Consider the following 14,866-nt stretch of genomic DNA (forward strand, 5'->3'; position numbering starts at 1 on the left):
ACCCTCACCACTGGCTTCTCATAGAGAAGACACACCCAACTGCAGAAGGTCGGGCCGAAGCCCAATTTCTGGAGCACCGTGAACAGGTACGGCCATTTGATACTATCGAATGCCATTGAGGCGTCCAGCGCCATCAATGCTGTCTGGGTGTTTCCCACATCTTCTGTCATGTAAAGTACTCCGTATAAACGTCTTAAGTTGTGTTGGGTGCTCCTTCATGGCATAAACCCTGATTGGTCAATGTGCACATGGTCTGGTAGGACCGATATCAATCTATCCCCCAAGGCCTTGGCCAGAACCTTGGCCTCGACTTTAATGAGCGAAATTGGCCGGTAGGAAGAGCATTGGTCTGCGGGCTTCCCTGCTTTATGAATTACTACTATCGTAGCCTCACGTTGATCGAGTGAGAGCGTACCCACCTCCCGCGCTTCGGAATACATTCGAAGGAGGGGGTCAGTGATGACACTTGCTAGTCGCTTGTACATTTCTACTGGGAGCCCAATGGATCCCTGCGCCTTCCCGGACTGCAGGGAGTTAAGGGCTTTCCCTATTTCTTCCCCGGTGAAATCTACTTCAAGGCGGTCTCTTTGGTCTTAGGACAACGCTGGCAATGCGAAGTCCCGCAGGAACTCCGCGTAGTCATGTTCAGTCCTGCTGCAGACCGGGGTGTAGACCTTTTCGTAATACGACGCAAATGCTTCCGCTGTGTCTGCACTATTAGAGGCCAGTGAGCCTGTCTCGTCATGCACCTCGGTGACCCATGAGCGCTCCCAATCCTGCCGCTCGAGCCATGCTAGTATCTTCAGAGCCTTATCCCCGACATCATAAATTCAATGTTGTGTGCCGAGGGAGTAGGCACAAGCCTCTCTCTCCACCAGAGCCCGGAGCTCCCTCTGCTTAAGAGCCAAAGCATGGCGGAGGTCTACCGAGGAAACAGTGTTGGTGTCCCGTTCGAGTTGCTCTATGTCGCTTTCCAACTGGCGGACCTGCAGGGATTCCTCTTTCTTTTCGGCGCCAATCAAGGCCTGCGCCTGTCCCCTCAGGACCGTCTTATAGGCTTCCCATAGCGTGATGTGGGACTCAACCGAGCCCCGGTTTTCATGAAAGTAAAGCTGGGAGCCCTCCCGGAGTTTATCACCTATGGTTTCATCCCTGAGCCGCCATGGATCTATCCTTGGAAAGGGTGCCCTGTTGGTCACCGGGCCTTTAAGAATTACTCTGACCGGGGAGTGGTCCGAAATTCCCAGAGCGAGGATGTGAGGCTCTGCAAAATCACCCAACTGATCTTTGCGTGTGAAGAAGTGGTCTAGTTGGGAAACGAACCCGTGTCTGGCAGAGTAAAACATGTACTGACAGTGTGAGGGGTTATGCGCGCCATAGGTCTCTAAGCCCCAGGGCAGTCACAAAGCCACGCAGCTAGGCCTGGGCTAAAATTTCATTCCGTTCGTGGAAATTGCGATAATTTGATATTTTCGCGTTCTGCGGAAAGCGCGAAAATGTCAAAATTTCCGCATTCCGCAGCTTAGCGATAATTTGGTTCTTGCTCGCGCTGTAAAATAATACATTCTCGCGCGCGCGCGATCGCCTTACCTGAATCCCTGCGTTCGCCAACAAGTTTTCTTGATCCGGTCGCGTTCTCCATGAGATGTTGTATTGTTTTTAGCCATTTGCGCTGTCTCGCGACAGTTCACGCCCGCAGTGACGTCATGCGTTGCACGATCACGTCTTTCTTCTCGCGATCATGCACCGCGAGACAACTGAAAACAAGATGGCCGCGCCCGCGAGCAACCACATGGGTAAGTTGGCGAGCCGCAACCATGCAGAAAATCTCGCGAACATGCGGGGAAAAAACTTCCGCATCTTCGCGATATTTCCGCGTGTTTGCGATAATTTTTAACATTTTGGAGATAATTTGCGAAAGACGATTTCGCAAATTCCGTCCACCCCTACACGCAGCCCGCCCCCCCATGGAGTCCAGCCCAGCATCTGAACGGTTTAAGTCAGCGTCCATTACTGCATTGGTGTCCCCACCCATCAGGAGGACTCCCCAGGGAAGATCCACCAGGAAGGAGCCCAGTCATGTGAAAGTCGAAGAATGTAGACCTGGCGGAATGTAGCATAGGACTATAGTACACCCCACCCACTTGCCCGCCATTGCAACCAAGCAGCCCGCATCATCTGTCCATGTGCCTGAGACCACAATAGGCAAGGTGTTCCGAATCAGGATACCCACCCCCGAGAGCCAGACGTGAACCCCGAGTGGGCCACCATTCTATAGCCAAATCGATTGAGAGCTTTGCACCTATTGCCCCGCAAATGCATCTCCTGAAGGAGAACCACATCAGGCGTGTGCCTTTTCAGATGCTGCAGCACCTGTGTGCATTTAATCTTGTTGCCCAGCCAATTCACGTTCAACGTCCATACTTTAATATGTGCCAGGTCACCCATTGGAGTCATGGAAGATACTCCTCCTCGGATAATCAAAGTCCCTCACTGCTGTGTCCGACCCCTTCCCACATGCAAGAAAATAAAGCTGGTATTGTGCTAAACATACCCTTTCCCAAAAACGACCCCCCCCTCCAATAAACTCCCCCCTTCCTGCCTCTCTGTTTGGTGGGTCCCCAACCTCCCACCATTCAAACTCGCAGAGTGCCTGTCGCCCCATCAGCCTCAAATCAAATTTGAAAAGCTTGCAGTCAGCTAAAAGAGTTATACATGGCTAACAGAATTTGAGCCTAGTATGGTGGATATAATTGAGCAACCCTATGCCAACTCCTCAGTTCCACCCCCCCAACACTCCTTGGCATGTTAAACCAATATTGGAAGTGGCGCGTCAACATATCAACCCACAGACATTCAAAAAAAACGTTGGGATCGATATCCTGGAAAATCCTTCAGAGCACCGTCCCCACCCCAGAAACCAGAAACCATGGAGTCTTCCCCTCGCTGAGGATAGGAATCCCCTCACCAAGAGACACCGGCACCAGTCATCTGAGCGCACTCTGTTCCCGTCCCTGGCTGTCTGTTTCCAATCTTTGTACGCTCGGTGTGTCTCGCTCGGGAGGACGCTGTTCGGATCTGCACGGGCCTCCATTTATGCCTATTGCCCTATTGCCCGCCATCCCTCCAACCAATTGCTGGCTTCTTCAGGTGTCTCAAAGAAGTACGCCTTGCCTTTGACTATTATCTTGAGGCGGGCTGGAAAGAGCATCATGCATTTCACCCCTTGCTCCCTAATGGCTCTTTTGACCCCTTCGAAGGTCCGCCGCTGGCATTGAACATGAAGAATGAAGTCCGGAAAGAATCGAATTGTGGCATTTTCGAGCTGAAGATCACCAGACGTCTGGGACGCCTGCAGGATGGCATCTCGATCCCTGAAGTTCAGGATCCGGGCTATGATAGTGTGTGGCGGGGCCCTGGCTTAGGCTTTCCCCCTTATGCACGATGGGCTCTCTCAACTGAAAAGAAGTTGGACAGGCGCTTCGGCTTCAAGTGTTTGAGTATCACGTCCTCTACACACCAGTACGTGGATGGCCCGCCATGCCTTCCGGGGCCCCCACTATGAGATATTGCCACCTTTTCTGACATCTTTCTGAAGTCCGCGTGCAGTAAGTTGACCTCCTCTGTCACCGAGTCAAGCTTAGGATCCAGGGTGCCGTGGAGTTCTCTGATAGCCACTATAATGTCTCTCAATGACGGGTTCGGGCTGTTGGTGACCAACCGGATTTACGTCCTCCCTTCCCATGGCCACTGTATATTTATCAATTTGGTTGGACTGACCTTGTCTTAGCGGTCTGGTGCAGCCTATGTCTGGAGGCACAGTTCTGTTGCATGCGGCGGGGGGAGCGGCCCCGGTCCGCCGCCACACACCAGGAGGGCCCCCAAGTGTTCTTCCACTCCAGGTGGCAAAGCCCCCCGCGCTTAGTATGTAGGCAAAATCCTCACCAAGACGGCTCTCCTTCCGCCTCAAGTCAACTTGTGGCGGGCCCAATCTGCGACCGTGGCCCCCTGGTCGATCTGTTCACGGGCACGGCCCTTCCACTCATGCCCAGCCAGGTCTCCACCCAGTGTCTCTCAAGGCCCACACTTCACTCAACACCGGGCTTACTGACGGCCCGTGACTGCTCTGTCCCTGGCTCGCCCTATGCTGGAACTAGGCCCTGCTGGCTCCACAGGTCATCATACGCCGAAGCCTCACTCTTCACCAGCTCTCAGCACTCCATGCACACGGTGCTAAACTTCAGGCCATGGCACCCCTGTGTCAAACTCACCGAGCTGCTTGCCCGGAGCGGTCCACTCCCATTGGGCCTTCGCCCCTGACAGTCACAGTGGGCTCTGGGTCTGTGCGGGCGTTGTCGGCACGGGTTGCGGCATCTATGTGCTCAGTTGTTCAGCCCTGGAAGTCCCTCAGGCCTATGCCTCGACCAGTACAGTGTCCAATAGCGGCCGGTTTCAGCTCCAGTCAGGGCCCGTGCTTCACTGGGACGAAGCCTCTCTGGCTCCACAGGTCTCTACTCGAGGGACTCGAGGGGGTCTCACACTGTCTTGGCTCCCTGATCCACCTACGCCAGGTGCTCTTCTTCTGGTCCCACGGTTCGTAGCCTTCACACGCTGAGCTTTGGTGCGAAGCGCGCCACCTCAATCAGGCCTGCGCCCCCCGGCGGCCCCGGAGACTCCGGGAGCGTTTGGGCACCGCAGAGTCAAGTCAATACGTCTCACCTCCAACTGCGGGCTCGCTATCGCTTGTTGTTGCCGTGGAGACCGGGTCAGAGCACCTCAGCCACTGTGTCTGTGGTCATTGCGCTGGATAGCTAGTGCCCGCCACACTTCTCCCTGGCGGGCGCCATTTGGCTGCATCTGTGGAACCGGCCCAGACCCTCGCTTCGGAGTGCGAAAATGCCCAGTGGGGGGCCTCCTCAGCTCTGTGCTGCACCACGCCGTCTCTCGACGTCATCAAACGCCAATGGGTGCCACTATTGCTCCCGGATAATGCCGGATTACACGATTTAAACGCTGACTGCTCGCGCAGCTTTCCTAGCGAGTGGCCATCTTCCGCAGCTGCAAGACACGCCCTCGCATGGGGTATTTTGAGGGTTCAGAATATGTTTAAGGTTTAGGGGTGCTAGGGTATTTTGGGGGTTGAGGGTGCGTTTAGGTTTTGGGGTACAGGGGTATTTTTATGGGTCAGTGTGGGTTAGGGTTTTGGTGTGTAGGGGTATTTATAGGGTTCAGGGTACATTTAAGGTTTTGGGGTGCTAAGCTACTTTTGGGATTCAGGGTGCATTTAGGTTTTGGGGTGCTGGGGTAATTTTAGAGGTCAGGGTTGGTTAGGGTTTTGGGGTGTAGGGGGTAGTTTTAGGGTTAATGGTGCATTTAGGCTTTGGGGTACTGGGGTATTTTTAGGGGTCAGGGTGGGTTAGGGTTTTGGGGTGCATGGGGTATTTTGAGGGTTCAGAGTGCGTTTAAGGTTTTGGTGTGCTGGGGCATTATTGGGGTTCAGGGTGTATTTAGGTTTTGGGGTACAGGGGTATTTTTAGGGGTCGGGGTGGGTTAGGGTTTTGGGGTGTAGGGGGTATTTTATGTCTCGCTGAGCCCAGCGCATGCGCTGGCTCGGAGAGACATTTTGTATTTGTGTTTTTTAAGTGCTGCTGGATGGCCAAGCGCTTGCGTGCACGTGAGCGTGCAGGCGTGCAGCCGCCATGCGCTAGGTCAGCCAGCAGCACTCAGAAACGCCTTTAGCGCGTCATCGCAATCACTTTCGATTTCACAGCGATCGTGATCGCGATGACTTTCGTGTGGCCGCGCGCGAACACACCACATATTGTGTCTCGCGGCCGGTGGTTTGTATCATATATCTGGATGCAATGACAGAAACAGCAAAATACAAGTTGGACGGCACACTATGCTAAGCACAGATTTTTAGTTTACGTGTTTTAAAGCCTCGCTCTTAATCACACTGGCCACGCACCTTTGAGAGGAACTTCCCCTGCCTAGTTCTTTCATCTCACTTAAAGCCCTGCCTGCATCTGGGTGGTGCTCTATAAGTTACATACCTTCACACGTAAATATATACATACAAACATACATAATCATTTAATTCCAAAACATATATTTCTAGTTATTGGCATTGTGGCTTATTATAAACAGATTTGACAGTATACCTAAAAGCTATAGCAACATCAGAATGATGTCTAGCACATCAGGGTTTCCTTTGCAGACTTATTCCCATGAAATATATAATTCCGCACAGCATTCTCTTCCTATGGCTGGCGGAACTGTGCCCCTTATGGCTGCTACAACATCTGCCTTGCATAACCCAGGAAGGACATTCTCTTAGACGCCTTACCTGTAGAGGGATGCCGCTTAACTTGCTTGAAGCCCGAGAGAAATACTTTCTGTGACTCCGAGGCAGGAAATTATTAACCTCACAAGTGCTGCGCCAGTAAAAGGTCAGTAGAAAGGTCGCTTATTTGCGTGCACGAGTTCTTCAATTTAAAACACCCTCACATTGGGGAAAATTCACTGAAAAGCCAACTATCAGCTTAAAAGAGCTCCTTCCATCTGCAGAATAACTTAAGGGTGTTAACCAAGACGACAAAAGCCCGCCCAGCACCTTCAGATCGGATCATTTACTTGAGGGAACAGATACTGACGCGGGTTCGGACCTGCTGTCTTCCATCTACACAGCCTTGGTTTTCATCTTTTAAAAGTGAAAATGACAGAAAGCATGAGTGTAATTGCTTCTTATTTTTCACAAACACTTCAGTTTTATGCTTAATAGTGTAATAGAAATATATCGCTCGAAGTTCACTTGAAGTCCGAATGCGGCCCCCAGGGGAAGTGAGGTCGACAGACCAGTCTTCCCCTGGGGTGTTCGCGCGATAGTTAAGGACAGGGAATTAGAGGTGTTATTAGGGGTGGGGTTAGGCTAGGTAATAAATGGGGGCTGGAGAGGAAGTTCTTCCTCTTCCAGTCCCCAGCGCCCGAGGGTGGGTTGGAAGTTCTGTTTGGCCACCCGCCCACCATACAGTTTTGGTGGAAGAATCGGGTGTAGGTTATAAAGCGTGCCAGTTTAGGACGGGTTGAGTGTGTGTTTGGCGCTACTTGGGAGGGGGGGGGAGTTCATGACGGGCATACTCACCCTTCCAGGGAGGGGGATACAGGTGCAAGGTGGGGGTGCATCATGCAGGAGTGCGATGGATGGAGATGATGGAGGAGGTTGGAAGAGAAGTGATGAAGCGAATGGGATAAGTGAGGAGGTTGCTGTGTGATGCGGGAGTGAGTATTTGGAGTATGGGAGCGAATGGAAGGATGAGAGATATGTCGTTGGGGATTGTTGGGGGGTTTGATTGATGTTTTTGTTATTGTTGTTCAACCCTGTCCTAATAAATGGCCTTTTACGCTAAATAATGGCGTGGAGTGGTTATTGCGCGAACATGATTATTGAACAAAAATCGCTGGTCAGCAAGCCAGATGTTCGCCTGCCGTAATAAATGAGTCTCTATTTAGCCTCTAATGCTAACCCCTACCATAATTTCCCCAACATCAATACATTTTCTTCACAAAGGAGGTTGAAGCAGCATACACCTGACAAATACACTTTGAATAACAGTTCTGAAAGATGATTCTGTTTCTAGTGAGAAAGAAGAACAAGCATTGGCATAGACAATAGATCTCGATTTTGGGACCTTATAAGTATTTAGTTATGCAGCACAATATCCTTGGTGCAACAACATCAAGTGTTGCATAGCTAAACACGTATAAGGTCCCTAAGGCGAGACCTATTGGCTATGCCAATGCTTGTTAGGGTTTAGGGTGCATTTAAGGATTTGGGGTGCTGGGGTATTTTTGGGGTTCAGGGTGCGTTTAGGTTTTGGGGTACTGGGATATTTTTAGGGGTCAGGGTGGGATAGGGTTTCGGGATTTAGTGGGGATTTTTAGGGTTCAGGGTGTGTTTAAAGTTTTGGGGTGCTGGGGTCTTTTTGGGGTTCGGGGTGCGTTTAGGTTTTGGGGTGCTGGGGTAATTTTAGGGGTCGGGTGGGTTAGGGTTTTGGGATGTAGGGGGTAATTTTAGGGATCAGGGTGCGTTTAGGATTTGGGGTACTGGTATAGTTTTTGGAGTCATGGTGAGATAGGGTTTTGGGGTGTAGAGGGTATTTTTAGGGTGCAGGGTGCGTGCCAGGGGATAGGTTACTATTACGATTAATTTTTGGTTTTAAAGTACCAATAACGCGTTGTAACGGTATACATAATAATTAACTGTGAAGTAAAAGCATTTTTTATGTATTTGTACATATTTGCGAAGTAAAAGCATGCGCACTAAAATCATGCGTAGTAATGGAATTTGCGAAGTAAAACTTCTAAGTAAATACCTGCGGAGTAACTGTATGCTGAGTCACATCATAAATTCTACAGGTTTACAAAAAGTGACGCATCGCTGCCCCAACACAGAGATGCATCAAAAATGTTGCGTCGCCACTGCGCCAACGCAATTCAACTTGGATGTGGCAAATCGTCAAGGTGACGGACTGTGGCGCAACGCGGTAGCCTGCATCAGAAAACGGACGTAGGTGGTGCAAAACTGCCACAAGTCAGCCTGACGCAACTGCTGAATCAGTCAGGTAAGTCTGATTTGCGACACGCAATGCCATTACGAGAACCCTGCAACAGATCACACTCAGTAAAGTGGCAAAAGGCACCCGGGAAATGACACAAATCTCCAAAAAGACATTTGTGGACCACAGAGGACCTAACAATGGACCAAGAAGGTAACCATATTAGCCAGGACCCTCTGGAAAACACCGGTAGCTGAAGCCCAAATGCACAGGCTGAGACTAGGGCAAAAAGGAAACAGAAGTCTAATTTCAGTCGCGAGAAAAATGAAACACTGGTGACGGAGTTCACCAACTACCAGCACCAGCTGTTTGTCAGTTCCAAGCTGCCTCTCCCTAAAAAAAGAGGTGATATGGCAGAGAATCGTCCAAAAGATCAGCAGCGTAGGCCAGTCCAAGAGAACTGTCATGGGCTGCAAAGAAAGGTGGCATGACTGTAAGCGCCGGACAAAAGAAAAGCTTGCGGCTAACCGTAAGGCAGCCTCACAAACTGCAGGTGGCAGCCTAGCAGACCAGGAGGTCCTGGATGACCTGGAGGAGCGGGTGGCAGCTGTCATTCAAGAGGAAATCGTAACAGGAATATCTGGACAGGACAGTGCCGCCTGAGAAACTGAAGAGCAGACAACGGGTAAGGCACAATAAGTGCACAGATGTCAGTAATGGGTCATGGTGGTGATTGAAGCTAGAAATGTCCCTGTGCCACAGTCTGATGTGTGCATCTTGTTGTCCTTATACTTGTACACAATCATAACTATTCTCAATGTAAGTTAATCACATATGACAATCACATATTGAAAATGTCAAAACAGCACTGCCATGTCTATCTCTGATAGAGGAGATATACTGGACCTCATTTATGAAGGGCCTTGCACCACTGGTACCTCACTTTTGTGAATGTCCAAAGTGAAGACCCGTTGGCGCAAGGACTACATAAATGACGTTCACAAGGTCACGCATATGCCTACATGCCTAACTTAGGCAATACTGTGCAACATGATGCTAAATCTTGCCTGGTCTTTCTTGAGGTGTGCCAGTGTGTTGGGGCAGTTTGAGATCAATGGTTGGAGGACGTGTGCAGCGGGGTCATTGTATATAAGCATTGGCGGAGTGGTGGGGCCAATGGACTCAATGATAACTGATTAGATGTCCTGGATCCATTTGTGATGTCGATCAATGATGGTGATGGTGTTGGTGGGCATGGTGAATATGTGCCATGTACAATGATAGTTGGTCCAGGTGAATCTAGTGGTCTTGCTGTAGTTGAATCTGTCTACTGGTCGAGGAGATGTGCTTGTCTGTGTCTCCTGCAATGTGGCTTGGTGTGGCAAATAGCTGCTTCAGTTTGATGTCAGCAAGTTCACCCAGGAGGTGGTGGCGTTCTGGTCACTGGGGTTGTCCAGGTGAAACTAGAGTTCTCAAAGTAGGAGTGTCGTTGGTGGATGGGAGAGCCTGGTGTGCAACGATGTCTACAATGGCATTGGTGAATGGGTGTCCATGGACCGGGGGGCCTGCAAATGAAGGTGCCAAAGTGGATGTTGTTGTGCTTGGTCCGGTTTGTCTAGTACCAAGGTCACCGCTGGGTCATTAGAGTGCTTGGTTAGTTGGAGTGTTTTTCTTTCTTGTAAGAGATGGCAATGCCTCCTCCTCGATGGACATGGTGGACCTTGCGGTTAATTAAGTAGCTGTCACTGATGGTGATTTCTGGTCCAGAACTGAGGTTGGTACATGTGTTTGTGGAGTAGGTGACATATGAAGAGTTGTTTGTAAGGTGGTGCGACACTTCTGTAGTGTGCATTTGTAGGGCCTCCACTGGCGCAGGGTGCAAGATAATCATACAATCATGCAACATGGCAGGTGGTGTTGCGTGCAGGGTAGATGGTGAGGAGGGTGCTTGTGTGTTGCAGCAGAGGAGTGTACGAGAGGAATGGTCCTTTCTGGAGACTGTGGTCCAGGGGCAAATGGACACAGACAGTCTTATCCATGGCTTGCCTTTGTCATGGGAGACATACATTACAACACAGTTATCACATTGGAATGCCAATTCAAAGTAACTTCAGGCACGCAGTTGCCTTAACATTGCATGTCATATCAACACATTGTGATGCAAGTAATGGAGATTCATCAGTTCCAGGATAGGAAATGCGTTCTGGTGTCAGATAAAAATGTAACAGAGTTTCTTTGTGATCAAATATAAAATTTAGGATGTCTCATGGGTTAAATAATGAAATAAAGTGTCATTATTGTCTGGAGAAAATCAAAAATACATTTCTTTTAGGGTAAAAAATGAAAAATAGTGTGTCTTTTGGGATCAAAAATTAATTGATATTAGGGTGTCTTTTGGGGGCAAAAAATTAAATTAGGGTTTCTTTTGGAGTCAAAAAATGAAAATAGGGTGTCTTTTGGGGCAACAAATGAAATTAGGGTGTCTTTCGGGGTCAAAATATGAGATTAGGGTGTCTTTTAGGGGCAACAAATGAAATAAGGGTGTCTTTTGGGGGCAAGAAATGAAATTATGGTGTCTTTTGGGATCAGAAATTAAATTAGGGTGTCTTCTGCCCTCAAATGTGATATTTAAGGTGGTTTTGGGGGTCTGAGATGAATCTCAGGGATCTGGGGTTGTTATATGTTACAAGTGTTCCTTTTAGGGTTGCACTCACTGTAGTGGGAACTGTAATTTACAGTGCTACTCTATCCAGCTCTTTCTCCACTGTTGCATTATGAGACCTATTGGTATGCATTTGTTTGGAATGCCTTGTAACCAAATATATCCTTTTGGTATACCACTGGTCTGCCCCCTGCACATGGGTGCACAGCATCTGGCATCGAGAAATGAAGCAGGGGGCACTGGACAGCTGGGAGGTAGAAAAGCCTGAAAAGAAACTGGAGGGGGCATGTATGTGGGGGTGTGTGTGAGCGGGGTTTGGCATCACATTACAAAAGGAAAATTGAAACAAGGCTTGGTCCTGCGTATTCTATGCTCCTGCGCCTCTCAGTCTACTTCAAGGAACAGGAAGCAGCCAGCCTGGCTCACTCACCTAAATCAATCACAAGGCTGCAATGTGGTGTTGTGATTGCTCATGCGCGCAGGGACAATGCATTCAGACAGGGGATTGATGGGTGGACATGTTCTCCATGCACGCTGTAATGCTGCCTGCATTGCAAACAGGGAAGTGCACATGACTGTTCTGAGTGGACTGAGAGGGCCAAAGAAACAGTCATTGTGCACTTTAGTGGACATACCGCTGAGCCCTGGGCCTACTTGTGAGTAGAGCAGCCCCAATCACCCTCCCATCCAGAAAGGAAACATAGCATTAGTACCTCGAACATTGACCTTCATGGTATTTGTTTCACCGTCTTGCACTGCTCAAAATCATTGGCCCATGTCTCTAGCACCATGGTGGCTTATCTGCCACTGGGGATCCCTCACCCACAGGTGCCACCCCTGCGCCCCACTATACCCTGGGCATCCTCCGCTACACATCACACCTTCCCCTCACTTGGACATCGACATGGTGGTGTTATCTGATGCTCTCTCTCAAAGTCTGTAACTCAGCCAGCATGATCCTCAGCCAGGTGGGCTTACACAAGCCTGGGTACAGCATTCACTGCCAAGACAGCTGGGTAATCACACAATGAAGGTGATTCAACACACATCCCTTAGGTGTGTAGTTTCAGTGCTTGTGCAACATAAGTTTGCATTATCTCGCGGTCCACACCCTCCACAGCGTATGGCCAGTGACCCATCCTCTGGCCTCTGATGCAGATATGCGTTGGCCACCATTGGCAATATCCTTTGTGCAGCCCAGTGTACTGTTGGGGCATGGTATGCAATGTGTACCTCCCTACGTAGTTACTCAGAAGGACATGTACCATTCACAGTTACAAGGGGGACCAGGGTGTATTCTCACACAAGTCTGCAACATGCTTCCATGCAACCTGGCTGACTACACCACCAGGTAAGGGTGATCCCCAATGCCTCTATGCCTACCACCACAGACCAGCAACTACACTGCACCTCCACATCCCATGTATGCCATTGTATAGCAGGAGTGCCCAATGAGAAGTGATGCACACTGGTATTGTTCAGCAAAGCGCTTGTACTCAGTATTGTAGCCCAGATTTTTTTCTTTCCCTAGGTCTCTGGATGGCCGTCGTGGCTGTTGAGGGGCATGGGGCAGTTGTTTATCTGTGATGTACTGGGGCCAGGCTAATCCATTCAGCATGATAAATATTTTTAGTATCCTAGTTCTCATTGTAGGTTGACTCATAGGCTTGTTTTCACTGTTGATGCCATGAAAAATAGAGCTGACAAATTTGATTTCCTTTGCCGCTAATGTGCCTTTTGTCAGTCATTGCTTGCTAACGGTGGAATTACTAACTCTTTTACAGCAGTGTCTCTGGCAGTCATCATTGCAGCCAAATGCAAATACAACTCATTGTAATAACCTCACTAACAGTGCGTTCTTTGTGGACGATAAGCCGGCACACAGCAAACTTCCTTCAACTAGTGTTGGTAGTAGTTTGAGGGAGTACCTGTACATATGGGCCATAATATCTCCAAAATCTGCATGGAAACATATCTTTAGGTTGGCAGTATGTTGTGCTTGAAAGGAGGCCAACACACTTATATCACACACTAATTTCCAATTGCCATTTCAGTTTTGCCAGAAAAGTGCATCTACCCCTAAGAGCATCATTTCCAATGCAGTGTATGTCCACATGTCAGTAACAATGAATACCAATGACCAGCACCACTACTGTAACAATAAGTGGTGCAATGTCCATGCAAGTGGTTATGAGTCTTGAGCATCAGTCTGCATCAGGACATAGATCACTTGACTGTTACACAGATATCAGCTTTGATAAGCCACATGTGATGTCTCTTACTAAACCTCACTATAATTGAACATGCAAACACAACTTCCACATTTCCACCTTATTTTTCAGAGGATGCAACTTCCACATCACAACGGGTGACTGACACTAATCTTTTTGAGGAAATGGACGACACCCTGCCCTCCATCGACATTGAAACACTGGAGGACCTCGTTACCACCACAGAGCTGCAGAGCCAACAATGGCCCGATCTGATGACTCTGAGTATGAGGAGTCAGCAACACAGTTCAGAAGGAAGACTTGTCACTAAATTGACAAAAAGTCACAGGTGTTGTATGACAACAGAAACAATTTGCCTTTGATGAGAAAAATGTCCTACAGACAATATCATTTAACAAGCATTGGCATAGCCAAAAGGTCTCGCTTTTGGAAGTTATAAGTGTTTAGCCATGCAACAGTTGATGTTGTTGCACCAAGGATATTGTGCTGCATAACTAAATACTTATAAGGTCCCAAAAGCGAGACCCATTGGCTATGCCAATGCTTGTTGAATTTATTCCCTGTTTCCCTACAATGCATGTCAAACCACCACTCAATTCGAAAAGCTTTTTTTACCTGGTTATAGTCATGTTTTTCCTTTCTGCTATTCCCCCAGCCCTCCAATCCAGCACCAAGACCCTCAGATGCAAATACACTTGAGCAATCTCACATACAAGCAAAGGCGATCAGGCGCGAAGGGTCAGAAGCAGTAAAAAACACTCATACACCATATACCAGGTACAATAAAAATCTGTGACCGATGTGGGGAGCAACTAGGTCCACAGGTAATCAAGTTTATGAAGCCAGAACTGAAGCCCGGACACTCCATGCATGGCTCATTTGAAAGGGGTCATTCATAGTGGAATTTTTTTTTATCATAATCCCAAACAAGTCCTTGACTGAGACCCTAGGTGCTCCACATAGAATCTGCAATAAAAATTTGGTCTGAAATAGGATGAGCGGATGCTGAGTTAAAAAAGTATGAAACTGACTCTTTATTGCAAGAAGAGACTATATTGTCGTCATCACTCCATAGGTAAGATAGATAAAAGAAAAATAAGGACAAATGAATCACCTTGGCTCGTAGTCGCTCACTACCATTGTTCCCAGAAAAAGTTGGAAATAGAGCCTTATAGGTAAAATTCTGGCTCCTCTGAGAAGGGAATTCGACAACTGAAAAGAGCGATTGGCAGACTCACTTGTGATTTGGACATGACCAATAGAAGAAAAGAAGCATTTTGCACCAATCTTGGACAGTAAGGCGAAGAGTGGACAATTATTAAATAATATTAAGTTCCCACGTAGTGCAAAAATCCATTCAGCATTTGTGTAGTGACCAGTCACGTGGACCCGCCTTATGAGTGTCCTGTTAATTCCAT

This window comes from Triturus cristatus, chromosome 2_2 (assembly GCF_964204655.1).
Source record: "Triturus cristatus chromosome 2_2, aTriCri1.1, whole genome shotgun sequence".
Lineage (NCBI taxonomy): Eukaryota > Metazoa > Chordata > Amphibia > Caudata > Salamandridae > Triturus > Triturus cristatus.